Here is a 27,162-nt window from a genome sequence, read left to right as displayed (position 1 = left end):
ATTAGCAATCAATTTCAGCATTATGCAAATCTGCAAAGGAAAAGAAACTACTCCCAACATGTGGACCCTTTGCTTGAGAAATGAACTTTTGTTTTGCTTCTTTGTGTAGCCTTGTCCTTTTGGACCCATTCAAGAAATTCTGTTTGGGAATTCATACCAACTGTGATGCGAGTATGAAAACCAGTGGTACAGGAAGAAATACTGAGCAGAGAAATATTGATAGAGATGGGACAAGTTCTAATTTTGCTACCCTAGCATTTGTATTTGAAATTAATGAGCCTCATCTAATATATATATTCATATAAATAAAAATCATATTGTCATGCAGACAGACAGGAGCATTGTGCTGGCAGTTTAGCTGTTTCAGATGCATCCCATACATTATGGCAAGCATTCTGAAGGGATGCAGCTCCAGGCAGTAGTTGTTTCCTTCATCCCATGCAGATTGCTCTCACTTCAAAACTGAGAAAGACTGGAACACTGGGAGTTCGTGTGGCAGTAGGAGCTGAGCAAACCAGCTCTGTGTAAAGGGCCAGGCATGGTGGGGATGGCCTTCTGAAGGCTTCAGAGCAGCTTCAGTCTGCAGAGTTGCTAAGAGGTTGTGTATGCACTGTGTCCTGTAGTATGGTGTATACAGCATCCTGCCTGTATTTTCTCAAAGAAATTATTATGATTTGATTATCTTAAAAGAGGTTTGTCCCACACGTGGAGAATGTGTTATTTTGTGTAGATTCACTAAGTAAACTACACAGTTGAAGAAGCAGTTGAGTTATGTAAGGATATTGCTTCTGAGTCCAAAGCAGTACTTCTCAATATATGTTTAAAAATATTTCCAATCCAAACTGTGTAGGAGGTGCTCACAAGGGACAAATAACTTAATATTGACATAGCCTTAAATATATTGAAAAGACATAAATCAGAATAATGAGATTCATAAATCTGTTAATATTAATGGGAAAACCTTTTGGGAAATGTAGTGTAAAATCAAAGAAAAAAAATGAACTTGAGATGTAAGCAATGACTCTAGTTAAATGAATAAAAAATTTGGTATCTTGTTCCAGTGCTTTCTCGAGTTGGAAGAAATCTTTGCATCCATTGGAAACTGCTTATGACTTTAATGCTGTCATAAAGAACATATCAGGGAAAAAAAAGAATCACAGGTATCTCTAGAAGCCTGCTAATAAAAGGAAACCCTAGAACTATGTTTTGTTTTTTTGTAGTGATTTTTTTTGCGTTGTGGAATGAGGAAAGCACCATAAAGCCTTTATTTCAAAAATTCTCCGCTATCAATAGATTGACTCCACACTGAATTTCAAGGCTATAAAGCTTTATTAGCAAGAAGAATATGTATATTGTTATTCATTTGTTCACACTGCAATGGTTAAGAGACTGTCAGCACTTCCTTTAAAAACCCCTATAATTTAACAGGAAATTCTAATGCATAAAAATCTATTCTAGGCTGCATTTGATCCTTAACCGTGTTTTCATAATTAACTATTTGGATGTTTTATCTTGAAAATAAGTGACTTGTTGTGACCTTAGAGGTGCATGCCATCTTGTATGTGCTGCAAAGTATTCCTAATATCAGCAACTGCAAAAACAGCACTCATCTTTCTCCTACTTGGCTGACCTCTCTTGCCCATCCGCCACTGCCGCAAGGAAGTCCCTAACTTCTGTCCTCCTTTCATTTCCACTTACCACATCATCTTTGATTTTATTTACCTTGCACGCTGCTGCAAACCTTTACCACACAACACAGAGCAATGTCTCCTGACTAAAACCACTCCTTTTGGCATTGAAAATCTTCCTTGGAGATCTGGGGGAGTGTGGGGCATATCCTATGGGCAGAGCTTCTCTATAGGCAGGACTCACTGCAGCTTCCAATTACCTCAAATAATCCAGGCTTCTAGAATCACTGTGATGTTTGTTCAAGATCTAGTTCTGGCTGAGGGTGATGCACGAAGTGATGCTGATGTGGCCCAACCTGCTTTCTCTTTTGAACAGATACTGCTGTTAAATCTCATCTTAAACCCTACATGAAACCCAATAACTACTGTCATGTGAAGAGACATCTGCATGTTTGCGTGGGCTTCGCAGTCTCTTACTCAGGTAATTGATGCAAATAATCATTCCCTCTGCAAAATGCTGAGTTCTGTCATACAACTAATAGGTTCTTTTTGATGTAGCAAGAAATATTTTACCACTGGTGATTTAAATAAATGCTTATTGTGCATGTGTCTATAGGCAAGATATTTCCTGACAGTGCTTGGGATAGACCTTATTACCAATGATGATTACAGATGTTGTATCTAACAAGCTTTCACATTTCAAATGCATTTGTTCAGAGCAGGGACCGTGCCTCTAAGATATTAGATAAACCCCTCTTGTGTACTCATAACTGATAAACTGCTCTTTTCAGTTTTAAAAATAAGTTAGTAGAGAAGCTCTTATGTTAGAATATTCGGTAAGTTTCTCAAAAATCTGTTTAAGATTTATAGAAAATGTTTGTTTTTTCTGAGCAATTATAAGGTAAAAAATATTTGTCAAAATGCTCAGACTGTCTGTTTCTTAGTTGAGCTGTCTGAATGTGTTAATTTGAAAGACCCTATAATAGTGCTTGTCCCATTTCTTTAAAGCTTCCTCAAAGATGGTTCCTATTCACGTGTGACGACTACTGTACATCAACAGTATTTTCAAATCTCAGATCAATATCCTGGATGTTTTCTGGGAAATTAATTAGTCTCACTGAGGGGTTACTTTCCTAGTACGGAAAAAAAACCCTTTGCTCTATTTGATATTGACTACATAGTCAACTGGATAGACACAATATTTACCCTCCTAAGAGGTCAATTTAAGCACTCCAGGCAATACAGTAAGAATGCACTTTTTTGCTGTTTCATTTGTAAGCATTGACCACCCACAGTCTTTGGTTAAGTTAAATTATATTCCAGGCTATTGCTCTGCTACCTGATTTTACTCAGATCTACCCTTGATTCTAGATTAGTCATTTTCTCATTAGGGATGATCCCTTTTCTAGCAACAATATATCTAAAAATGTCTATTGCTGGAAGCAGACATTTTAAAAAGGGGAAGTTCTGTGATCCAGTAAGGTTGTAAAAATATTAAAATCTTACAATATGTGTTATGAAAACATTTCACAATGATAATTTCATACAGAACACAGATACTAGCACATCATGAACATTTTTTTCATATCCTTAATTACAAATCCTTAGGATTTTGCAGCATAGGAATGAAGTAATATTTGTTGGGAGTCAAAAGCTGTAGTTCACATTTAGACAAGAAGCATTTCTGCAGGAACCTGCCTGCTAACTTCTAAAGTTTTGTCCTTTAAGACCGCAGAAAAAGTACATTTGTAGGATGTTTATGCCTTGTTGGAGTAGGAGAGAATTAACTCAGAAATTGAATGCCTGACTGCCGCATCTGATGACTTGAAAACCACATTTGATGAATGCTTTATTCTCTGAAAGCATTTCCTAACTCTGTATGTAAAACTGTGTGTTTTAGTAAATCCTCTGTGAAGGGTTTCTCAGATGATTTTGTTGCACGTAGCATAAAGTTAAAAACTCAGAAATTGTTCTGCAGTCATCTTCTGGCCTGTCTATTAAAAGTGGGAAGCCCTGTTGGGTTTTTCTTCCTATGACAGCTTGTCCATAACTCTTTAATAGTTTTTCCACAGCTGAGAAATGTCGTTGGTTTTGTTTATTACTGAGAGCTACAATTCTGTGTTCTCTTCTTGGTACGCCCAACATGAATCATACTTTATAAACATCCTGTTGATATTGATGGAATAACTGTCAACTTAATAAGACTTTGATGTTTTCCTGCAACTCGTGTGCACTAAGGGACAATGTTGATAGTCTTCAAAGTGCTAATGTTTAAAAAAAAAAAAACAACAAAAAACATAAAAACAACCAAACCTTCTCCATGAGTATAGGATATAGACTGAAACATTACTTCGTGCAGTGCTTCTGAGGTGTTCTAAAAACATAAAATAAAATCCTGACATATTTTCAAGTTCCAGAAGAAACTTCAAAATATACGGCATAAAATTTTAGTGTAGAGCTGATCTAAGGGCTGCAACAACTGGTTTGAGCTGATATTGTGTGGTAGTTGAGAATTTCTTCTAAGAGCTATGGCTGAGCTATTCTGACATGATATTTCTTCTTTTTGTTGGTCTATGTGATTTTCTTATGGACACAACTGACATCAGTTATGGATGTAATCATGGACATGTTATTTAGCAAGTCAGACTGTTATTTAGTACAAGTCAATTTCTTGTTTGTAAGGACCAAAAGCATTGCTTCATATAAAAATAGAGTTTTAGCATGATACAGTTTATAACGCAAGTACTTTGAAAACAAACCATTCCCAGATCAGTCACAGAAAACCATTTTTATGAGTGGGTTTTTGTAAGCCAGACACTCCTTTAAAGATGACCCTGTGGAGTACAATAGATGGGACAAACAGTGAGAGACAAGTTTCAGATTGCTTTTGAATAACATCTAAAGCTTCATGGTGGCCCCTTTGATGTGACCCCAAGGGGACTGACCACCTGTGTTGCTTTGTGTGCTGATGATTTGTTAATCAGGAAAACAAGAAATGCAATATGGCCTCAAGTAAATCTTTCAGTAATCTTAGATGAGATTCAGATTTTTTTAATGATCTTTGTTCTTTTCTTTAAACAAAGCAAATAATTTCTTAAAGATTAACTGCTTAATTCTATGTTCTTGCATGCAGTCTTCTAAGAAAATTTTTCATGTTTTACTTTTTTCTATATGCTACCAATATTAGAATGCATAAATCTTAGATTTTTAAAAGGGACAGTCATTACATATGGCTACTTCTTACTTACTTCTTTAAACTCACTCAGGTTTTTTACTTCAAGTTGTTACCGATTGTTGAATGTATTTAAGTACTCACTGCTGTAGTACAATCTACCTGTGCCCTCACATTTTTCCCTTAAGAAATAAGCAAACGAGAAAAAAAAACAACAAACATTACTTATTATTTTGCAGTCGTTTAGGAAGGACTAAATGAATTCAACTGTTTTCATAGGATAATAAATGCTTATTTCTACACTCTTCCTTGTTTCCATGGATTCCAGTGCTGATCCACAAGGCAATGAGACTTCAATTTTTATATTGGTGGTAAATCAACTGCGCTGCAGTAGTCTAAAGTAAATATCATTCCCTTCATAATTTCCTGAACATTAAAAAGATAGCTTTTTTTTTTTTTTTTTCAGTTAAGAACTCAAGTCAAGAAGGTAAATTGAATCTTGAATTTGAGTAACAAATTTCTGAATTTGTAAGCATCCTGGTGTTTAAGACGTCTGCCACTCACTTCCTCCTTTCCAGAGTGTTATTGCAAAAGGAGTAATGAGGAGATTATTTCAAGTAAGCCTATAGAAATATGATAAGCTTGTCTTCTAGATTGAGTGTAAGGTTTCCTTGAACAGTGAAATTCTGTCTTAATTTCCATTTTTCTAGAAGAATTACGTAAAGGAAAACCCATAACTGTTTTGATAAAGTCATAGTTAAAGAAAAAGTTGTTAGATCTTAAACTACAAATATTCTTAGATGAAGGGCTGAAAGACTATGAAATAGTGGTTGTGTTTGAACAAGTACACAGGGCTGGGCTCAGATGGGTTATACAGTTATAGAGAGGTTTCAAGTCCTTGATGAATTGGTTGGTTTTAGAGCAGCAACCTGATAACATGTGGTAGAATACACTGATATCAATGTATGACTTAGTTCTGCTAATTTAGGACACAGGCATCATCAGAGGATGTATGACATCATTTTTTATTCTGCATCTTTTGCATCCAAGAGGTTTTTTACCTCTTGTTTTCTGACTTAATGAGATGGGTGTCTAGATAATAAGTCTTCTCCTTTGCTATGGAATCTTTGCCAACATGCGGTGCAGCGTCCTGCCTGGGCACTGAGTGAGGCAAAGAAGAAAGACTTTCAGTAGTAGCAGCATCCAAATTTATACGCACTAAAGGGAGAGTATAGTTAAATTTGATGGGTAAACTTCTCCTACTGCTTTGTTCTGCAAGTCTTACTTGTAGAGTGTATTTTTATTTCCAAGTATGATTTTTGTGGTGCAGTTTCATGGTAAAGATCTGCGTATGGTCACTTACATACAGGAATTTCTACCTAAATGCTAATGCAAGTTCACAAATTCCACTTAGATTCACTTCCTTGTAGAGATGTGTCCTCTTTTCAAGTGAAGTGCTGCATTTTTTACCTTCAAATTTACCATTGCGTAAATTTACCATTGGGATTAATCTGGTTATTTACTCGATAATGGAAATAAGACAAAGGGGAAATGTTTTTCACACTGAGCAGGCACCATGTTCTTCTGGTATGAGCGTTCTTTTCCTTTGTTTTTGAAACAGTCTTTTGATTTCTTAGGCTTTCCTTTCATGACATTTAGGAGGAAAGGAGGAAAGGAAACTGCTGTTGAATATGAGATGCCTGGGATTTCTGTTTTATTATACTTTTTAAATATTTGAACTCTGCTTCAGGACGGAACAAATTAGAGTTGAAACTGCAGGGTGGGTAAGTAGTTTCAAGGCTTCTTTATTTGATTTTCAAAAGTTCGTATTTACTCTCCTCCATTTTAATGTGAAGTACCTTTCTGCTGAGTCTAAACAGCCTTTTTATTGGTGATTTCTAATGAGCAGTTACCTGCACAGCAACTGATAATCTTCATTACGAAGTCTTTCAAAAAAAAAAAAAAAAAGACAAAAAAAAGCCAGCTACTAACAAAAATTCTTTTCCTCTGCTGTGTACCTTGAAAGACTTATGAAAACTTTCTTCACGCACTGCTTTATTTTTTTTATTTGCTCTATTTCACAATGCAGTTTGTATCTTCATTTCAGCTTAAACGCCCCCTTAACACAGCATCTTCTCTCCTCCTCGATAAGAAGCAAGCCTAGTGGTAGATCTGTATGTTGCATTTTATTCAGTGGAACATTGGCATTGCAGGCAGGTACCTCCCCTCAGTCCCAGCTCAGCTCCACTACAAACTCGTGCCCAGTTCATATACTTGCAACAAAATGATGTATAATCTCCTCGGAATTGTATTGGTCGTATTTGCTGTACAATGGAAACAAACTTGAGAGATTCACAGGTTCACTAGAAAGGCAACTGATATGAAACTCATTTCCTAATATATTTTATCTATGCCAGCAATGCGATGGTTCTTATGGACAATGAACAATAAAGCTAGTCAAAAAGATCATTAAGTAACTCCCATGAAGTTATAATAATGCATTAAAACATGTACCCTCTACAGTGCACCTTGCATCACAAAGCCCCTTAATTCATCTGCTCTTAGGCAACAAGCAGATCAGTGACCATAAATCTACTAGCTATGCTCCAGCACTGTATTTTCTCCTTTGCTCAGAGCTTCTGGGCTACTGTGAAGAGAAAACCAAAATCTTGCAATAAGCTATCGTGAATTGCAAGTGTTTAAAGCTAGGAAAATTACTTTGAACAAGGCAGATAGAAGTTCTGATTTTAAACTTCCATATTAAAGTCGTAATATCTGCATTTTTGTACATAGCTTTGAAAATCCCCACTGTGGAATCATGCACTATCAAGGGTCATTTTAATAACATTGATTGTTAAAAGACACAGTTCCCAGTGTAAAACAAGAACTCATCAGAATTCAGGATAAAGCTGATTACAGAGGAATGCCTAAAATTGAATATTAAGAAGATTAAGAAGAGCTGGGTATCAGTGCTATATTCCGAAGGGAAATCCATGATGTGCTCACTGTCCCAATCAGCGGTACCCAAAGGCAATGAGTACCTCTGTGAGTGTACCCTACTGGAGAGGCAACTCTGAGAGTTTGGCCAAGGGTAACTATAAATATTAAAACCTTTATTATCAATGTTTGATAGAAACATAAAAAATTTATAGTTGTATACAAATTCTTTCTTTCACAGAGGAGACACATGAGATTTTATAAAACCCCTGTTAAGTCACTCTTTCATTTTTTTCTTTCAGACAGGACCTAATTATTTCTGCCCAAATTCCTTTCTTCAATAGAGGTAGTATCATCTGAAAAAAGCAAAATAGAATGAATAGCTGAAGCCCTATATAGAGCTAATAGTCCTGTATCAAGGTTGTTCAGATAGGCTGCTTTGTTATGTTTTGTTTCTTTTTCTTCCTTTTTTTTTTTTTTAATTTCCAGTCCCCTAGCCCCTCTGCCTCCTTTTGTTATTCAGTATGTGTTTGTCACAGACTGTCTCTTGTTTAGAAACAAATGCATTCAGACATCTTTGGTACTTACAAAAGCATAGTCTCATATTACGGCAATCATTAACATAACAGTAACACACAAGAGTTGTTCCAGCATATTGAAAAACCTGTGAAGCTTTCAGTGCACTCAGTGACTGTATGAGATAGCAATGAAAGGCAAATATCTACCTAAATGTGAATTTCCACCTCACTGTAACATCTAAATGGAATTACATCCCGCGTTGTTGAGAAGATTCATTAAAGGGACATAGAATCTTCAGACTGAGTACCGTCTTGTTTTGTAGTGGGAAGCTATGTGGGATACTGCAACCTTTACATATTTAAAATATCATTATTGTAATGTAGAGTGAATCAGCCCTGTGCTATTTATGTTTATGGTGTAATAAATACAGTGTGCCAAGAAACTATATTGGAAGAGGCTGTAGTAAGGGAAAGCAGATCTTTATTAATTGCGCTAGTAGCATTAGAGGAACTCGTTTTATAGTTCTCTGTGTAGTACACAAGAAATCAGGAAATATAAGATCTCCACATTTTACTACAGCTTTCTACCTTCTCAGTTGATATTTTTGAAGAGACCAAATAGCACTTAACAAGACCCTTTTTTCCCTTCCTAGCATCATCTCCAGTAAGGTCCCTACTCAGCCGACTCTCTCTGTGGCACTCAGCAACATATAATCAATAATGATCTTTTCAGTTGGTTGTGTGCCCTATGCAAGTCTATTAATGTTGATGCAAAAGCATTTGAGGTATATTTTAAATGGCTATCTTCTATTTCTGTGTTCTTAGGTGTCCTGCTCTCCCATATAATTTGTACTACCGTGCTGCTGTAGCCCAATGATAGCTAGCAGACCTGTAGAAAATAAATGAATTGTTTAACTTGTCAAACAAACTAGGCTTTCATGGCCAGCATGATGTGTATATGTAACTGTATAAAACTGTGGATTTGTCTGTATTTTGAGCAAAAATGCACTAACTCACCACAGATATGGAATTAGAAATAGCAGTTTGTTCACAAAGGCACTACTATTGCACTAAGTTATAATGTTCAGTTGTATTGCTGTAAGTTCATTTTATTTTGAATAATAAATGCCACAAATATCAACACTGTGAATATCTCCAATTTCTGTTGCATAAGTCACTCTATCTTTGAGTACACAAAGACTGTAATACGCTTTGCTGCAACTAAGACAAAGTACCCTATTGCAAAGAATTTCAGTAAATGCCCATGGACCCCCTGAGCTGTAAGTGAATGTTTTTGAATAACACCAGTAATCTAAAGGTAATTAAAGTAGTTTATGCAAGAAGCAATAAACAGCTATTGTTGTCTCTACAGAACATCATGCTTTTTGCAGATAATGTTTTTTTAGCCTTCTTGTTGGTTAGAAAAAAATAAAATCAGGGACTGCTAGTCTGAAGGAAACAAGGACAAGATAATAACTAGAGATGCAAATAGTGCCTGTGCTTTGGAATAGTACAAATTGTTACAACAATCACAGAGAAAGCTGTACAGAGGTTATAAGATGGCAAGTTAATGCAATGCTTAAAAGAATTAGAGTGTTGGAAAGACCTAAATTACAAGAGCAAAGAAATGAAAATACAACTTAATAAGAAACAAATGCTGCATGCTGTGTATTAACAGTGGAACGCTTGCAGAAAATATAGAAAGTCTTTGTTTACTCAAGCCTGAATCATGGGCAAAGGTTTACATAAACTGCTTCTTTCCTGATCACAAGTATGGGGAGTCCTGTGGGACTGTATAGTCAATAGGGCTTTTCAGTCACGTGCAATGACTTGCTTCATGTTTGGATTCAGACATTTGAGTAAAACTTGTTCCTGTCATTGTCAGCAAAAAGCACCCATTTTATTACTGGGGCCAGAGTCCTGCTAATGTACCAGGCACCTCTGTTGGTGCTGCTGGTTTCAGTAGTCCTGAAGACAGGATCCGTCTCAGGACCTCAGCCCTTGCTCCTGTACGTCAGCACGTGGCTGTGTCTCTCTCCAAGCAGTTTCTTGTGCTCTCTTTCACATACTGAAAGGAATGAGCTTTTGTCTTGTGTGCAAAGGATGATACAGGGCGGCAATAAAACCTCTTTAATGAGCACAGAGCAGATTCTGCTTTCAGTAATGCCATTTTACCTTCACTGGGGTTGAAGTCGTTTTGCCTCTTTTATCAGGACTCCACCTTAAGTCTTCATCTTTTCCAGAAATCCAGTCTTTGGTAAGATAGGTGACACGACCTATCATACTTTAACCTTTATAACAGAAGGGTTATATAGAGAGGGATGTTAGAGTGGGAGAGGAAAAGGCACCAATAAAGTACCGAGGCAGGTGATGTAAGCCCTTACTGAAGTCTGTGGTAGTTTAATGAAAGTAACTCAGACAAAATAAATGTTTCACACAGAACCAAGATATGGCTGACCCAGTCTCAATGTCTGCATCATTAAAATAACCTTCTCAATGGGAAGGCAGAGAATTACATACTTTCTTTCTGCCCTACAAGAAAAAAAAAAAAGGCAATTAGAAATGTCTAATGTTGGTTTAAAAAAAAAAAAAAAAAAAAGCATGGTAAATACTTGATGGATTGAATTCATTCCCCTTCTTGTGTGCTGACATCCAACACACTGCACAGGGAGATTCTACAGAAACGCTGCACAGGATGGGATGTTTCTTTATGGCATTTCCGTGTGCTTTAAATCTCTGAAGAGTTTTCTGTGTGTGTTTTATATTGAGTCATTAAGTACAAAAACAAACTTATTCACAAACCAACTTTGATCTAAGTTTCCTGCAATTTATCTTTGCTGTCTATAGCATGCACTGAAACCCTACCTGATTGTTATTAGCTCCCCAAATATTTATATCATTTCAGGTAATCAATGCTTATCGCAGTTAATACAGATGTTACAATTTCCTCAAAGAAAGGCACAGTCAGCATAATAACATTTTAATTATTGCAGCATATGTTTTTAAATAGGCCTTTTGTTTACAGTATCAATTAAACGGAGTAGCTGTATGTATCTGATTAATAGATGGTGTTAAAAATATTGTACATGTAAATTACAGCTTTTCACGCTAAATATATATGAAGCAATAAGGCAGTGTCTTGGAGGTATTAATGTTCACTTAATTTAAATCATGTTGCTAGTGCTGTTTTCTGTTCCCATTCCCTCATGTTTGTGCTCTCTACAGGATGTTTTTCATTCAACTGCTGTGTAAAACAAATTTGCTTGTGGGGGTTTGGTGATATAAACCATCTGACTGGCACCAGTACATTAGTTATTCTACGTATAACTGAAAACACAAATGTAATATTTGGAAAAGTAGAGATAGCAGCATCTACTGGTTAGAAAGACATGTTTTTCATTATGGAGTATGGTGGAAGTTCAGTAGAGAACATGCTGAGCCCCTCTGTCCCTCATCTTCCTGGCATCTTTATGGAGTCTTTTACTCCTTGCATCTTTTTGAAGCTATCTAAAGAGAATGAAGTATTTCTTTAAAATATATATAAATAAAATTAAAATATGAATGAACTGCTGTTTTCTCCACTGCATTAAAGAGGGAATTTTTTTCTCTTTTTTTTCTTTTTCATGTACATTTATACTACAATCCCTAGTGGCAGTACACCATCACCTTAACCAGAAGGGATCAATCTTTCATCAGGAAGACCAATTAGTGCGGTGATTTTCTGTACCTTAACTTCCTCAAATCTCTGCAGTTTGAAATCTGCTTCACCTGGAATCTAAAAGTTGCAGCTGTAAGATACCTTTTGTCACAGATTTTTTTCTGTGAGTATCTGAGAGAAACCGTCTTAAAGGATCTTTGGAGAAACTTTTCATTAAGGATGTAACAAGCATACCTTGCTAGTTCAGGGATAGGTTTCTCCCATGATATTTTTTAATATCTTTTTTTATCTGATATTTGATAGCCTATAGGTTTAAAAAACAAAAACACACAAGCAGTGAGTAGTATTTCCCGTGTACAAAGACTATTGACCATAAAAATGCTTTGTAGTCAGGAGGAAGATGGCTCAAACAAGAAATGCTCTTACCATAAGGTTTCACAAGGATCTAGATATTGGCCTCTCCATGTATTTCAGCGTTTTTATGTTGACGGGAATACAAGAATTGATGTATTTACCTGTTTTAGTAGTCTGACCTTTGATGGCAACCTCATTTTGAGCTGTAGTACAAGTCTTATGTGCGTGTCTCACTATAAGCTACTGTGGAACACAGGAGGGTGATGCCAGACATCTCTAGTTTAACCTTCTAAACTCCTCAATATAATATGTTAATGTATGTACATGCTTATATTCTTGGTGCTTCCAACTCAGCATTCTTACGATGTTCAAGTTTTTTCTTGCAATTTCCTGCTTTCTGGAGTTAGTGGATTAATTAGAAGCCTACAACATCCTGAGTGGAATGGGAATACAAGATCATTGAGCCCAGCTTCTTGCTTCACACAGGACTGTCCAAACTCTGCCTGAGAGCACTGTCCACATGATCCTGGAACTGCTGGGCAGCCTGTTCCGTGCTCGCTGCCCTCTGGGGCAGAATCTTTCCCTGTCACTCCTGACACATCTCTGCTCCATTTCCCTCAGGCTGCTCTCACACAGAGCTCAGCGCTGCCCCTCCGCTTCCTGTGAGGCCATCAGGCCTCCCCTCAGCTCCTCTGCTCTGTGCTGACCAAACCCAGGGGCCTCAGCTGCAACTTGTAGGTCTTGTCCTCCAGGCCCTTCACCATCTTTGTAGCTCTCCTTTGGCTGTTCTCTAATAGTTTTATGTCTTTTCTCATGCTGTGGTTCCCAAACTCCACTGTTTGGGGTGAGGCTGTATGGTAGGACAGCCCCTCCCCTGTCCAGGTGGTGGTGCTGGGCCTGGTGCTCCCAGGGGATGCTTAGTGCTTTGGCCACCAGGGTACACTGCTGGCTCAGGTCCAACGTGCTGTCAGCCGGAACTCCTACATCTTTCTGCGGGGCTGCTCTCCAACCTCTTGTCCCTCTGTCTGTCTGTACATGTATCTAGGGTTGCTCTATTCCATGTGCAGAATCCAGCATTCAAAACCTTCAGCTTTGTTTAAAATGCACTAAGTCTGAATCTCCCAGTTCAGATTCAAAACCTGTATAATGTTATCTGAGTACTTAGGAGAGAATAAGTTGCTCAAATGTGTATTTGGAAGCATATAATTTTTCTGGATGTGTCTTTTATCACTATTTCTTGTCATGCATCATACAGAGTGGTCAATTTACAAGTAGCTCCACATAAACATTATATGATTCTTTATTTCTAGTTACATAATCTGGCAGAAGTGTGTCTCAGAAATATTCTAGGAAACACATATAATCTTTGTTGCTTTTTAGATCTTAATGAAGAGGTTGAATTAGAGATTTTTATCTTTTTGAATGATTCTTTTTCCTACTGGCTTGTTTTATACTGGATCTAGTCAGAAGCACTTTTTTGCTTGTATATAGTTTGACTTTACACGTTCAAAGTGATGTATTGAGCTTGTTCAATTGCTTTCAAGATCATTGATTACTATCATACGGCTGTTTAAAGATCAAAAGTAAATAGAAGGCTAATGTGAAGGCAACTTTGTTTCGGATTGAGTATGAACTCTTATTTCTACAAAATAGTTGAAATAATCTTTTCATGATTAATTTGATTAATTCTTTATAACGAGTCTGTTGGAAGTTTTGGCAAACATCATTACTTGTGCTGTGCGAATAACCATCCTATACATATACAAGGTGTACAAATCCAGTGCATTGGCTTCATATTCACTTCCTGGATGTATCCATGAGATTAAAACACTAGCTGTTGGCTTGGAAATGTAAATATATAAATGAAGTTGGAAAGAGCATAGAGACAGTAACACAAATTTCATTTCTAAGGTTGAGGAAATAGTAATAGGAAATAATTTTGATACTCTTCCTGAATTGATTTCTACTTGATATATACCTTCGCACAATTAAAAACATAGTGAAAGAGTTTTCGCTCTGATAATTGTGTTTGTAGTAGAGACTCTTATTCTACTGCACAGGCTTATGCATGTGTATCCTCAGTGAGTTCATCTGCTGCACTGATCTCACTGAACAATAACTTTAGGGGATTCATCCACTGAACTTGTATGTACTGGAAAGGCAGAGGATTAATAGTTGATCCACTGTTTTCTTTCAGCATAGATTGGTTCTCTTCAAGTAAAGTTTCAGGTCACTTCTAGGGCATCATTTCAGGTAAATGAGCACTCATTTTATTAGCCTCTCTGGCAGATAAGAAGGTTTCAGTTTTAATGAATGCAAGATCAAATATTTGACAGAAAGTGAAAAGCAAAGACCGGAGGTATATATCCTAAAGTGAGAGAGGGAGGAGAATAATGAGTTTGAAAAGAATAAAACGCAGATTGACTACTGGAAAAGAATGCTACAAAGGTCTCCACATGAATCTTTGGTTCCGTGAGTTTGCCAATTCTTTTTATTGCTATTTCAAGTAGCCAGGTACATATGGCATGTTTGTAAGTAAAGCAGTCAATGAAGTTAGTTACACCTCTGCATTTATTACCTTACCCCTGAGTATTATTAACTTTTACATTCCCCATAAAATATAATTTATCACTTAAATAATTTGCTTTGTGTCAGGGTTCAGTGTGCTCCAGTGCTTTCCTGCTCATTAAATGAGATATTTTTACTTAATGAGCCCAGAATGTCCTTTGCATTTAACATTAGAATTGATTTCAAACACTCCATTTTTTATAACATATTTGTGTGTAATTTCAGAATGTGGACTTCATCCCATAGTCTTACACTGAAGAAAAAAGAATTACAAAGAATAATGATCCATGGATTCTAGAGAGGGACATGGTAAGTATGGATGAATAGTTAAAAAAAAAAAAGAAAGAAAGAAAGAAAGCAATGCCTATTATCTGCTTTCACTTTACATTCTTGGTACAGTTTGATTTTAAAGTTTGCTGCAGTTACTGTACACAAAACTCTTTCAGAGAAGTGTTTTTTCAAAGTACTGCAAGATACTTATTGCCAGGAATATAAAAATAGTCCTATTCTTTTGTGATGCACTCACTAACAGGTACTCATTCAAAGATACACCATTTACATATAAATATGTATCTATAGGACAGATACAGCAGCACATTAGTAATGTCCCTGGTCTGATGACTCGGATGCTCATGATCCATGACAGTGAGTGTGACAAGAAACAGTAAAGGATAGTAAAACTGAAGTTTAATCACGTAAAAATCCTAACATTGTAACATAGGTATTTTTTGTTCTCAGTGAAAAATAGGGAAAGAAAACACTTTGGGGAATAAGCAGAAATAAAACATTGTTATATTTAACTGAAATTACAACTTTCATTTTCATTAAGACTGTTCTTAACCATAATTAAGCCTCACATATATATTTTTCCATAGTTGTATATTCTCTTCCCTGACTAACAGCTTGGGTCTCTCACTCTGTTTCCCTGGACCAGGTTTCTTTACTGAACTTTTTTCTTGTAGGGTATATGCAATTGTCCAGCTGCTGTGAGTCAGCTTGGTGTGGTGGAAGCTTATGATGTGAGATGTGCAGTGGTTACCATAGCATATAGCAAATGAAGGTGTGCAAGCATGAGGGAGCTAACACGACCCCTAACAGCAGGTAAGTGATTTGTGTCTGGGTATTGCTGATCAGTACCTTCTTTGACATGCTATCATGTTTGCCAGGGAAATCTCCAAATTCTTATTAGGCTGATAATTATTGGCAAAAAGGACTTCATAAGAACAAAATATTTTGTGAGACTGTATCTTGATTTACAAGTTAAAGAAAAGAAGAACAGATCTTTAAATGTGATAGTAACAGGAATAGCATAGTAGTGTAATTATCCATAAAGGTGTACAAAATATGAAATCTCTGTTTGACGTGTTGTGTGAGAAAAACAATCAGAAAATCTAGAATCAAGTCTTGATTATAATTTAGTGAAGCGTGAACGTGCCCAGGTTACTTATTAACACTTTCTCATAATTGAGCAAGCTATTAAGTGACATGCAGCTCTGATACAGAGGGGGGAAGCAGTGTTGTCAGATGGGTGATATATAAGGCAGCCTATGCTCTTCTTCTGGTGATACCAGTAGTGACTAAAGCATCCCCACAGGAAATCACTCTATTTTGCTTTTCTTACTGTCCTTTGTCCATTTTATCTGTTAAAGCTGAAGATAGTTAAGGTTGGTGCATTTGAACCTATAACCTGAATTAAGAATGCTCTTTTTATTTTTCATATTTTTTTTCACTGTAAAATGATAGAAAAGGAAGAGTTGTGTATGTGTGTTTTTCCAAAATGCGGTGCTACAGTTAGTTCCAGGGAAATACTGAAACATCATTTCAGATACTTAATGAAGCCTACATTGTAGTGTACCGTATACATTGTAGTGTGTTTATATGGACTGATGAGATCTCAAAAGACATAAGGTATTTTTATTAAAGAATGAGAAAGAAAAAAAGTGCTCATTTCATTGCAGTTTTAAAGAGGGATGCAGAGATGTTAAATTTTACTTGAATTCTTTTAAAAAATGATAATTATTGTTGCCTGCTATTTTTCAAGTTCTAATGCCAAATATTGGAACTTTTAAGAAGAAAAATAGGTGATTTAAGCAAAATATCTAACTGAAATCAAAATCCCTTACATAATGAATCATATTCTCTCAGGATGAATAATGATTTGGTTGCTAAAGAAGAAAACGGATGAGGATGTCTCAGTGTCCACAGAGCGGAATGCATGATGGCTTCACCTACTTGAGAAGTTGCTATCCTGGGCTGGCAACACTTCTGTGAGGTAAGTTTCCTGTGTCGTTGAGTTAGAGTCATGACTCTGGGACCAGCAGTTACTGTAACATGGCCTCTTTATTCCCCTTTAGCCTGCACCAGTTTTACTGAAAATGATATTTTTAAGAAAATGCAGGGATCTTTCACAAGGGTTGCCCTTTCTGTTCTTATGACTAACCGGGGGTTTCTGTCTTATTGCTGTGTGTACAGCTGCATGTGGTATAGATAATTTTTCCCACCGTGGAACTGCCAATACTGGCTTTTAATTGCTGTAATTGTTTCTGTCATAGTGGTTGGACAGTGTGAGTTTAAGATTAGGGAAAGGTACAGTTCTCAGTGGAAAGTCGCTGTCAGACCAAGCAAAAGCTGCAACTTACTGCTAGTCACCCATATGATGTTTTGGGAATCTGTGGTCATTGTCCCGTATAAAAATGGACTTACAAGTGCTCTTTGGCCTAACTGGAGGACCTTTATACAGGGTTCTCACAGGAAAGTGGAGAGTGCACCAACCTAGGCTAATACCCTGATATTCCTCTGTTATTTGTAGTCCTAGTCTGAGAGCAGAAATGGTTAAAGGATGGGTAGACATCATATAGAAATGTGTCCTCTAATCTGTATGCAGTGCAGTGTCTCAAAGGCTCCAGAATATGCCTGTGCAGGCAACAAATTTTACTTACATTTGTATTTGTTTTGTAAATTAACCATTCTTAGTTAAGAAATAATTATGAAGTTTCAGGAGGCAGTAAGATAAAGATGCTTATCAGATTCCTATTGGGAATGGCAGTAAGTAGTTTATAGACAGTTTCAGTTAACATAAGCTTTCCATAAATAAGATATATAACTTTTCACAGATGTAGACTGAGGCCAAAGGCTCCCTTCACTCTTGGAGAGCACTGACATTAAATTTTTTATTAGTACCCATGATGAATAATGCACTTGACTTCAGTTTTGACTGTAGCATTGAGAGAAACCACCACACATTTCTTCATAAATAGTCAAGCTTAACACTGGAGAAAAAAAAGTTTTTAAAATTAATTAGTTTTTTTCTGAGTTGCTTCCCTCTTGATGTGTGGACTTCCAGCTCTGGTATCTCTGTTGCTGCCATTTTTTTGTCTACTCGTGACTTTCACTTCTTCACATCCTGAGGCTTTGTGCTAGATTTCTACAAAAGGATCTTGTGTTGTCATTTACTTTGCTCGTACTGTGTATGCTTGCCAGCACACACAGTCTCTTGCAGCAAATTGTAAATGGCAATTCTTAAATCTTCTACATGCTAGGGGTCTTTTTCGTTCACATTACGTGCCTCTATGCATGAGTTCATTTGTAGAATTTGTGCACTCTCCTGTTTTTATAGTCCAGAATTTTACACTTTGCTAAGAGTTTTGTAGTACTTTGACTAGCTATTGTAATGTTTTCTTTTCAGTGTTCCTATATTGCTAGAGTAAGTTCCCTTTGCAGAATTCTAGGCTTTGTTTTAGATCTTTCACAGCCTCTTTCTGGGTATTTTGTACCGAATCCCAGACACGATCTAACTTTCTACCAGAATGTTAACACTTCCCTCTCTATTGTGAGATCAGTGTAGTTCAGCCTGAGTTCAATTATGGATACCTTTATGTTTTCTCTGCCGTTATTGCTTACTTGAAATGGAATTCTTGCAATTGGGAGTGTATTGCATGTAGGCAGATTGAAATCTCTTTCTAACTACTGCAAGTCTTAAATGATCTTGTTAGTAGATCTCATTAGTAGATCTTTGCTGAAAGCTGTGAGTAATGTGGGGCAGACATTCTCATTGTCCCATGGTCCTGAGAAGCTGAACTGCAGTGAGAAATGCTAACCAGCTTTTAAATTTGAATTTTCTGAGTTATGATATGAAAATTGTCGTTTAATTGCAGAAAAAGACTCTATGAAGGGAACTGGCCATGATGTTCATGTCTTAGAACTTCGCCAGTCTGCAACTGTTTCCTTCCCTTACATGTTACGTGCACAATGCCCCCACGAGGAAAAGGCGTGTGACTCTTGCTAGGTACTGTAGTGTATTAATGCTATTGGATCACTCATATTTTATTCATTAAATAATATCTGTCAATGTGTTTTTCTGTTTTAAACTGTTACTGTAAAAGAGAGCATTATCACCTCCAAGCATTTGATTCTTAGAGCGAATGCCAATACTATCCAGTCATGCCACGATCTCCTAATTATGCTGAAGGTTTCTTTCTTAACAATGTTTATTTTAGGATGTCAACAATACTTCAGTTAAATGTAGTGTAAAGTGCACTTATTTAGCAAACGTGTCCTTCAGAAAAGGTTTTTTTGTCTTTAAAATGCAACTAGATTGTTTCTTTCTGTCACTGCAGGATACAGTAGAAATCTTAAATCAATAACACTTTATATTCCTACACAACTGATGCATAACTTCCTTCTTCACACAGAGGTTTAATGTGTTGTAAATTAATTATCTGGAATGAGTACATGGCCAATGGACCTTGGTATGACCGGGATGTAATGTTAAAGTGTTCCATTTCCTACTAGCACTTCTCGGCTCTCTTGTTGAGTTTTTATACGTGTCAGTTATTCCATCTTCTACAGTTTGTTCCTTTAAGTGTTGTTAATGCCCCTCTAGGGCTTGATCGATAGGGAAAATTTGCTTTACCATAAATTTGTCCAACAAATTTCTTCTTGAGGTAAAGTACCCTTATAAGTTGTAGTTGTGCAATGCTTCTAAGTAAACTATTCCTACTCTTACAGAAACTTAAAATCATAGCCTTTATATCATAAAGAAATTACAAAGAGTTTGAATGAGCAAATGCAGACCAAATTTTTGGCTTTTAGATACCTAAAAATAAATCATCTATGCTTGAAGTTTCCAGCAGGAGAAGTTTTGCTTTACTGCTTCTATGCAGCAAACTGCAGAGCTGAATTAAACTGATATTTTCTCTTGAAAAATGCTGAGAGAGATTCACAACCATGAACAGTGCAATTAAAACAGGCGTTCACTAGGTTTAAAGTAGTCAATTTCCTTTAAAAATCAGAGAGGCCACCTCTGTTTTTTTTTTGATGCCAGCTTGGCTATTAGTTGCTAGGGTAACAAGATCCAAGGTAGAGAATAAGGCCTGTGCATGCAGCGCAGAAGTATGTGGCTCTAAGATAAGAAAGAAATGATGGTAGGAACATTCAGTTATAGATTGTTGCCATTTATTTATTTGTTTTATTTATTTATTTATTTTTTACAGTTAGAAGGGTGGTCAAAATGATTACCTGTTCATAACTAAAAAGGTGCTGATACCACAGCATTTTGTCATCTCTGAGTAACAAATGACACTAAATTATTTAAGCAGAAAACATGTCTAATCTCTCTGAAAAAAAAGAAAAAGAGATGCTACTTAAAACTCATGGCATGGTGTTGGGATCAATTTATCGTACTGTGCTGTGTCAATGTCACTTTCATAAACTTTTGCTGAAGTGCTTTTCCTACCGTATGTTGAATGATGTTGTCAGGACTGTGAGTCGGGGGTATGGTGGATTCAAGTCTACTTTACTTCCCTTGATGAAAAGGTCACTGCCACTTGTAAATCTGTTTTACTCCCTGCACAGTTGTTAGTGTCAAAGTGTCAGCTCGGTGGGATGTTAAAGTTATACAAGTTGGTAGGAACAATGATCACAAATTCCCAGGTGGTATGTCCCAAGAAAAAGTCTCTCATCTCTGTGAAAAAGTTCTGTGTAAAGTTTTTCATGCAGGATTGCCCGCTCACTTTTTTTTTTTATTGATTGCAGAAATAAAAAACGTTTCTGTTTGATGTCTGCCATCTGGTAGGCCTTCCCCCTGATGATAGCTCATCACAGGGCCAATTATTATGTCTGTAGCCCACATTTGCAAGTGAAACAAACTCCTCTGCTTTATGTTTTTAAGGCTATGAGGACTCCAATTAGAATACAATTAAATCTTTGCCTGTGCTGCATTATGTGATTATGTTATGACAAACCATCATAATTGAGCAGTACCGTAAGTCCTCACAGTTGTTCATAAATTATTTAGGAAATAAAGAAATAAGGCAACTCACCAAAAGGGATGTGGGGGAAGGAAGAATGCCATCCCCCTGCAAACCAAGCTTCCAACCAATACAAGCAATACAAATGGTAAAATCCTCAATAACAGAACTCTTTTTTTTCCCCCAGCTGGGATCATATGAACTGTTTTGTCTGTAGATAAGGGAAGGTTGTTATTCAAGATTTTCTAGTACAAATTGTTGTAGTTTACTAGTGAACTGCACTAGGAAACACAGTGAGAAAAAAAACAGCTGGAGTGGCAGCAGAGACTGTGTCCTGAGTTTGACTGATTGCACTGACTGTACAGGAGATGGACATGAAGTTCTTTGCATGTGAAGTATGGCCAGAGCTTTTAGGTGGTCAATTGCCTACTTATCCAAAGACCTCCACAAAGACAGAGACTTAAGTTTTTTGTGCTGTGAGGTATTTCCATATGACCTTGCAACTAAATTGATTTTTGATCTGAATGGAGTAGTTTGCTGCTGAGGAGACAGAACAGGACCTGAAGGGGGCAAACACTGAATCTTTTTGGCTTGACTTTCAGTCAAGGTAACTCACTGGGGTCCTGAAGGTGATGCAAGTAAACACCTGCCAAGTGAATCTTTGTGTCAAGGCAGCCATTGTGGGCCAACTGGGGTAGGCAGCTGTGGGTGCACGTATATCAGTGTGCCAAGGAACCATCAGTACAAGAGGGAAGAGGGCACGCCAAGATCCTGGTTTCATTTCTCCTCATTTTTGACTAGAAAATGCTCTTAATCCATTCCGGGATTTGACTTAGAAGCTGCCTCATGCATTCATTTCAATTATATGAAAACAGAATCTTTGATATGAAAGTTGTTGTTTTTTTTTTACTGTCTGCTAAGAAAACACCAAAAAAAAAAGCAAACACAAAAACCCAAAGTTTTAATTGCTCTGAGGAAAAAGAAAAATCACTTCCATCTCTATTAATCACTTGTTTTTATAGATTTCTTTCAAATTGACAGTCGGTTTGCCTTAAAAATCACAAACATTTCTGCTTAATTCTACTTCCCTGCTTCCTAAGGGAATTACTGTATAAAAATTCACCTTTTCCCTTTCTTATCAGATTCAATTCTACTGTTAGAAATTGCTGAAAAGCAAATTGTAGATATTTGTACTTACATAATTAGAAAGCTGAATAGGTGCCTGTCATATCACTGCTTGTGTTTACTGAATACTCACAATGTTAGACAAGAGGGGATGTCTGAGGAATGTAAACAAACATCCACCTTATCAGGACTTTTACCAGTAAGTAGTAGAAAATAACATTTTTCCATATCTTCTGCCTTCCATTATCTCTCCAATTCTCTAGACTTTGCTCAAACTTCCTGTATTTTATATTTTTCAACTTCTCCAGATACAGGTTAATTAAGAACAATTAAGAGCAGGAATGGTTCACCTAAAAGTGAGGAGAAAGGTTCTAGACTGCCAGGTCTTCATATGTCCATATGATGGCTATCTGGTACGCAGGGGTTTTTTATAACTCAGAAATAAAATGAGGAACACACATATTCTAATGTGTAACTTTGTGTACACTTTGAAGACAACTTAATCCTTTATAAAACCAGATAATTTTTTTAGTAGTCAGGCACTGGAACTGGCTGCCAAGGGAGGTGGTGGAGTCACCGACCTGGAGGCGTTCAAGGAATGTTTAGATGCTGTACTGAGGGAAGTGGTTTAGTGAGAAATATTGGTCATAGGTGGACAGCTGGACTGGATGATCTTAGAGGTCTTTTCCAACCTTGGTTATTCTATGATTTCCATAAAACACGTGTCAGCCATATTTAAACACAATATTAGATGTCTGTTTTTGAGTAAATCCTGGCATCTTTAGTAATCAAATCTAGTTTGGACCAGTCATCTATGTATATTTCTGGAAAAAAAGGATATAAAGGTTAGGGCAAAAACTCTGCTTGGTATTTAGAGAGTTTTGGAAAAGTTACTTGTTGATCAAATCTGCTGACTATTTCTGATCATTTAAAGACAATAAAATGTTTAGGGTCTTTTGTGGAACTTTCAGACTTTACAGAGAAAATGTTTGGCTAGGTGTATAAATATCCTGTAAAAATGATTTTTCCATCCTTATAATACATTTCATTCGAATGTGGCATTTTTAAATGATTATAAAGCAGTGTGGTCCTTCTGATAAAAGAGAGAAGGCCTAAGTACTCCTTACATAAGAGTCTTATTTAACCACGTATTCTGCAAGTAAGAATAATATGAAATTGCATTCTTGGACTTTTCAGTTGTCTTCTTGTTTGCTTTTGCACCTTTCTTGCTTGAGCACTTGCACAGCAGCATCTCCCAGTTACTGCTTATGCACATCTCTTACACTCAGTCCTTGCCTTTCTTCAGATTTTCAGTTACATCCTTACTGCTTCCTTACATGATGGATGTAATTTCACCCCTCTGGATTTTCTGAATATCTTTCTTCTGTCAGCCTATGGAGCTCTGGATATTTTCTCAAAGTGTGAGATTATGATGCATTCGTTCTCTTTTGTTGTATCTTTAATAATACTTTCAGCACTTCAAAAAAACAAAACAACTCTGAACCACCCTTTCACGTTCATCATGGTTACAGCCGTCTTGTCTGCTGCCAATGGCATTGGTGCCATCCAAATCACAGCCTCATCTCTTTCCTTGTTCCTTCTTATTTCAAGAAGGCATTGGCTCTTTTTAATTTCTGTTCTTAACTCTCATCTGAAAACTTTCCCTTTTGGTCTTAGAAGCTTATTATTTTGGACTAGTCTGTCAGCTGGACTTGCATGCACTAACAATGTTTTGTAGATGCAGTGACATGCTGGAATGCCCCAGTGTGGATCTGCTGGGTACTGCTGTAGTTGAGGTTGGATGCAGAGGAAGGATCTCTTTTGGTTTTGGCTCCTAAGAGACAATCCTGTTGTTCTGGGGGAGGACATACCTTTTTGCTTTCTTATTATGGTCTAGTCTCCAGAAGGAATATTGACTTTGCAGAGTTGAACTGTTCCCAGTTGTGCCTGAGCTGATGTTTACTTTTGCGTGAGAAAAAAACCATTTAATATGCATGAGCCCTTGGCCTGTTCAGCCCTACATTGTGAACCTTCTTATCCTAGCTCATGAATTGACGTAAAAATTCCTTGTGTGAATCCTCACTGGGGCAGACCAAAAAGACTTTCTGTGCATGTCCAAAGTAAAGGGACTTGATGCAGACAGAAATTTGTGGTACAGATATGAAGAAACATCAATATGTTGACGTTGGACTGTATGTATGAGATCTGCATTCTGTTACCAACGGTTATGGAGTGAAGAGACATTTTTAGAAAACATGGTTGTTTCAAAATGTGGTTCATAGAGACTGGATGTGAAGGCATTGCTGTTTTGAGATGGGAAGCGGGATGTGGTAAGCAGTGAAAAAATACTCAGGCCAAATCTTCGACCGCTCTATTTCATCATGGAAGTTCTTCCATCATAAATGGTCATTGCTGAATGAAGGCCCTCCGTGATAATAGTAATTTAGGCTGGAAGTAAGAAAAGCAACGTTTTGTTTATAAAAAGTCAATAAATGTTCTTAATTTGTGGTAAATTTTATCAGAACAGAAAGTTTGTATGTACCCTTTAATTTACAGAAGCATAAAGTTTTTAAAAGTGCCACAAAAACCTGTGATACTTGAAAACCAAATTTATCGAATTGCTTTTCTGCTGGTGTTTTGAAGGAAAACAAATAAGATGAGCTAATGGATGCATAAGTGCTAAATGTTGGAAGCGTTCAGAGGCACCACCATGACAGCAATCCAACCCCAGGGGTCAGGCTGTTCACTGGTAATTTTAGTGTGAGGAACCTGACTAGCTAAACTGCTGGGGAAAAACTGCCAGCCCTTCATCACCAGCCTGGGGTGTATTGTACCATATTCATTGAAAAAAAAACAGGTGACAAACCCAAGTAAAACATCTCTGTTACTAAGATGCAAACAGAATAGTTTTCCAATCTACTTCTTCTGGAATCATATTTCTAATTGCATCAATCTTTTTATTGTTTCAACTGCAAGGTTTGGTTATGGCCCCACATGTTCAGTGGCATTCTGTATTATTTATAACAGCATTTTGATGTATTGTTTTCAATGAAAAAAAAAAATTAAAAAAAAAATCAGTGACACATGTGAGTTCCTTTATATAGATGAACCAAAAAAGAAGAAAACAAAACCCTACATCATTTCCATACCCTCAGCCTCCACTTACAGTTAGGATTGAGGTTGCCCCTACTGTTTGTTAATGTACGAGTAACAGTGCATTTGCAACCAGTGATCAGATTTTACTGTGGGAATAAAGCAAGATCAAAATAATAAGTTAAGGCAGCATGGTGGTTCTCGTCCCATCAGCAGACTGTTTTAAATAAAGGTAACAAATTAGCATTAAAAACTCTCCAAAACGTGTGCTGAAATCAGGCTGGATGCTCAGTGACCTGTGCAGAGAAAAGAAAATGTAATACATGACTTTCTAGTGCCCCTAGAAACTGCTGGGATTGTCAATTATGTCACCACAGCTTTTCAGAGGTGGAACCAGCATGACTCAAGAAAATAATAAAATGAGATAAAGACAGGCAAAAAAAGAAAAAAAAGGAAAAGCTCCAAGACGAGAGAGTGTTGCAAGAGGAGAATGCTTTGCTCCAGTACTGGATTTGAAGGGGTTGCCCTCTTCAGCACAATGGGATTCAGCTTCCCTGCTGTGTCCTCTGAAGTGGCTCATAGCAGAACGGTAATATTATATCTTAATAAGCATAACACTGTGAACTGAGGCATATTTTTAAGTTGGACACATGGGAGGGAAACATATCAGAGCAGAGCTGTGTTATTTTTAATGGTGCATGTGTTTGTCTTATAAGTGTGTCAGAAGAAAAGGAGCAGGTCTAGGGTTTCTTCTCACCACGTCTTATGTGGGATGAGCGCTCTGAATGCCTCTCTAAGTGACATTAGTGATCCTTGATATTACTAGTGACACAGGACAGTCAGGACTACACTTGGCACCTCACATACTTTTCTACTATTTGTGTACATCAAAGCTATCCTTTAGATGAAGTGCCTTAAAAACTACAAAGATAGTTTTCATTAGATAAAAAAAGATTATAATGAGAGTCTCTGTCCTTTTCCCAAATGTACTTGAATATATGGTACAGATGACAGGAGTTGTGCTCTGCAGGAAAACATATTTCCTTTTACGTTCAGCTATAAGATTGATCATGTAAGTGTAGAATGGATAACTGCTATGCATATACTGTTCTGCAGCCTGTACCACTCACCTCTTGTTCATAACATCAAAACCAGCATTAGAGAAAAAATGTTTGTGGTGAAATTCCAAAGTGCATTTTGAATTTCAATTTATATCAGTAATAGTTTTTTTAATAAGTCTTGGGTCAAGATGTATCAGAGAACTATTTTCCACAGTGCACAGAAAATATATTCTGTCTTTGTGACATGACTAGATCTAGTCTTACGTCCAGCAGCCAGCTGAGGCTGCTTGTCTATTATAGTCTCTTCCACCATTCCTAACAAATGAACAAATAACTAGATGCCCTGTGAAACATTTTAAATAGCACGGTCTCCTCGAAAAACTGTTACTGACAGAGACAGGTTCAATCCAGATCAAGGGGGACCTGCTTTGGGGTAGAGATCAATAGTGGCACTGCCTCTTTTACTATTTTGTTGTTGTTTTTGTTTTTTGTTTTTGTTTACTAAGAGGAGGTAAGGATTATGGTGAATAAAGTATAAAGCAAAAAACAAGCAATCTATGAACTCAAGTATATCCTTCTTATGAAACCTTACTGTGCTCTTAAATCAGTAGGAGAAACTGTTGCTATGAACTCTTATGCAAGAGGCTTTCTAAAAAGCATTTAAAAATATATATTAGCTAGAAACCACTTTGTCCACAAATTCTGAAAGAGCTGAAAGTACCTTCTGAAAAGGACCCAGTGTATTTGAAAAGGAACCAATATATTTCATGGCAGAGTAAATTAGCGGCTATTTTTTTACT

At 36.9% G+C, this 27,162-nt stretch overlaps 1 long non-coding RNA gene across 4 annotated transcripts in view; it reads left to right on the top strand.

Annotated features, from left to right (window-relative positions):
* Window positions 1-27,162, top strand: part of LOC122161031 — an 87,328-nt gene that overhangs the window by 34,423 nt on the left and 25,743 nt on the right. For all 4 annotated transcript variants that reach the window (XR_006169064.1, XR_006169063.1, XR_006169061.1 and 1 more), the window contains exons 2-6: window positions 2,005-2,109; window positions 6,438-6,584; window positions 15,061-15,144; window positions 15,798-15,936; window positions 16,981-17,107. This is a non-coding gene — a long non-coding RNA (uncharacterized LOC122161031). The remainder of the gene's footprint in view (window positions 1-2,004; window positions 2,110-6,437; window positions 6,585-15,060; window positions 15,145-15,797; window positions 15,937-16,980; window positions 17,108-27,162) is intronic.

Source organism: Centrocercus urophasianus, unplaced genomic scaffold (genome assembly GCF_019232065.1).
Source record: "Centrocercus urophasianus isolate 14NV4802_14NV808 unplaced genomic scaffold, USGS_Curo_1.0 seq_18, whole genome shotgun sequence".
In the NCBI taxonomy this organism is placed as follows: Eukaryota; Metazoa; Chordata; class Aves; order Galliformes; family Phasianidae; genus Centrocercus; species Centrocercus urophasianus.
This window is presented reverse-complemented; position numbering and strand designations above follow the sequence as displayed.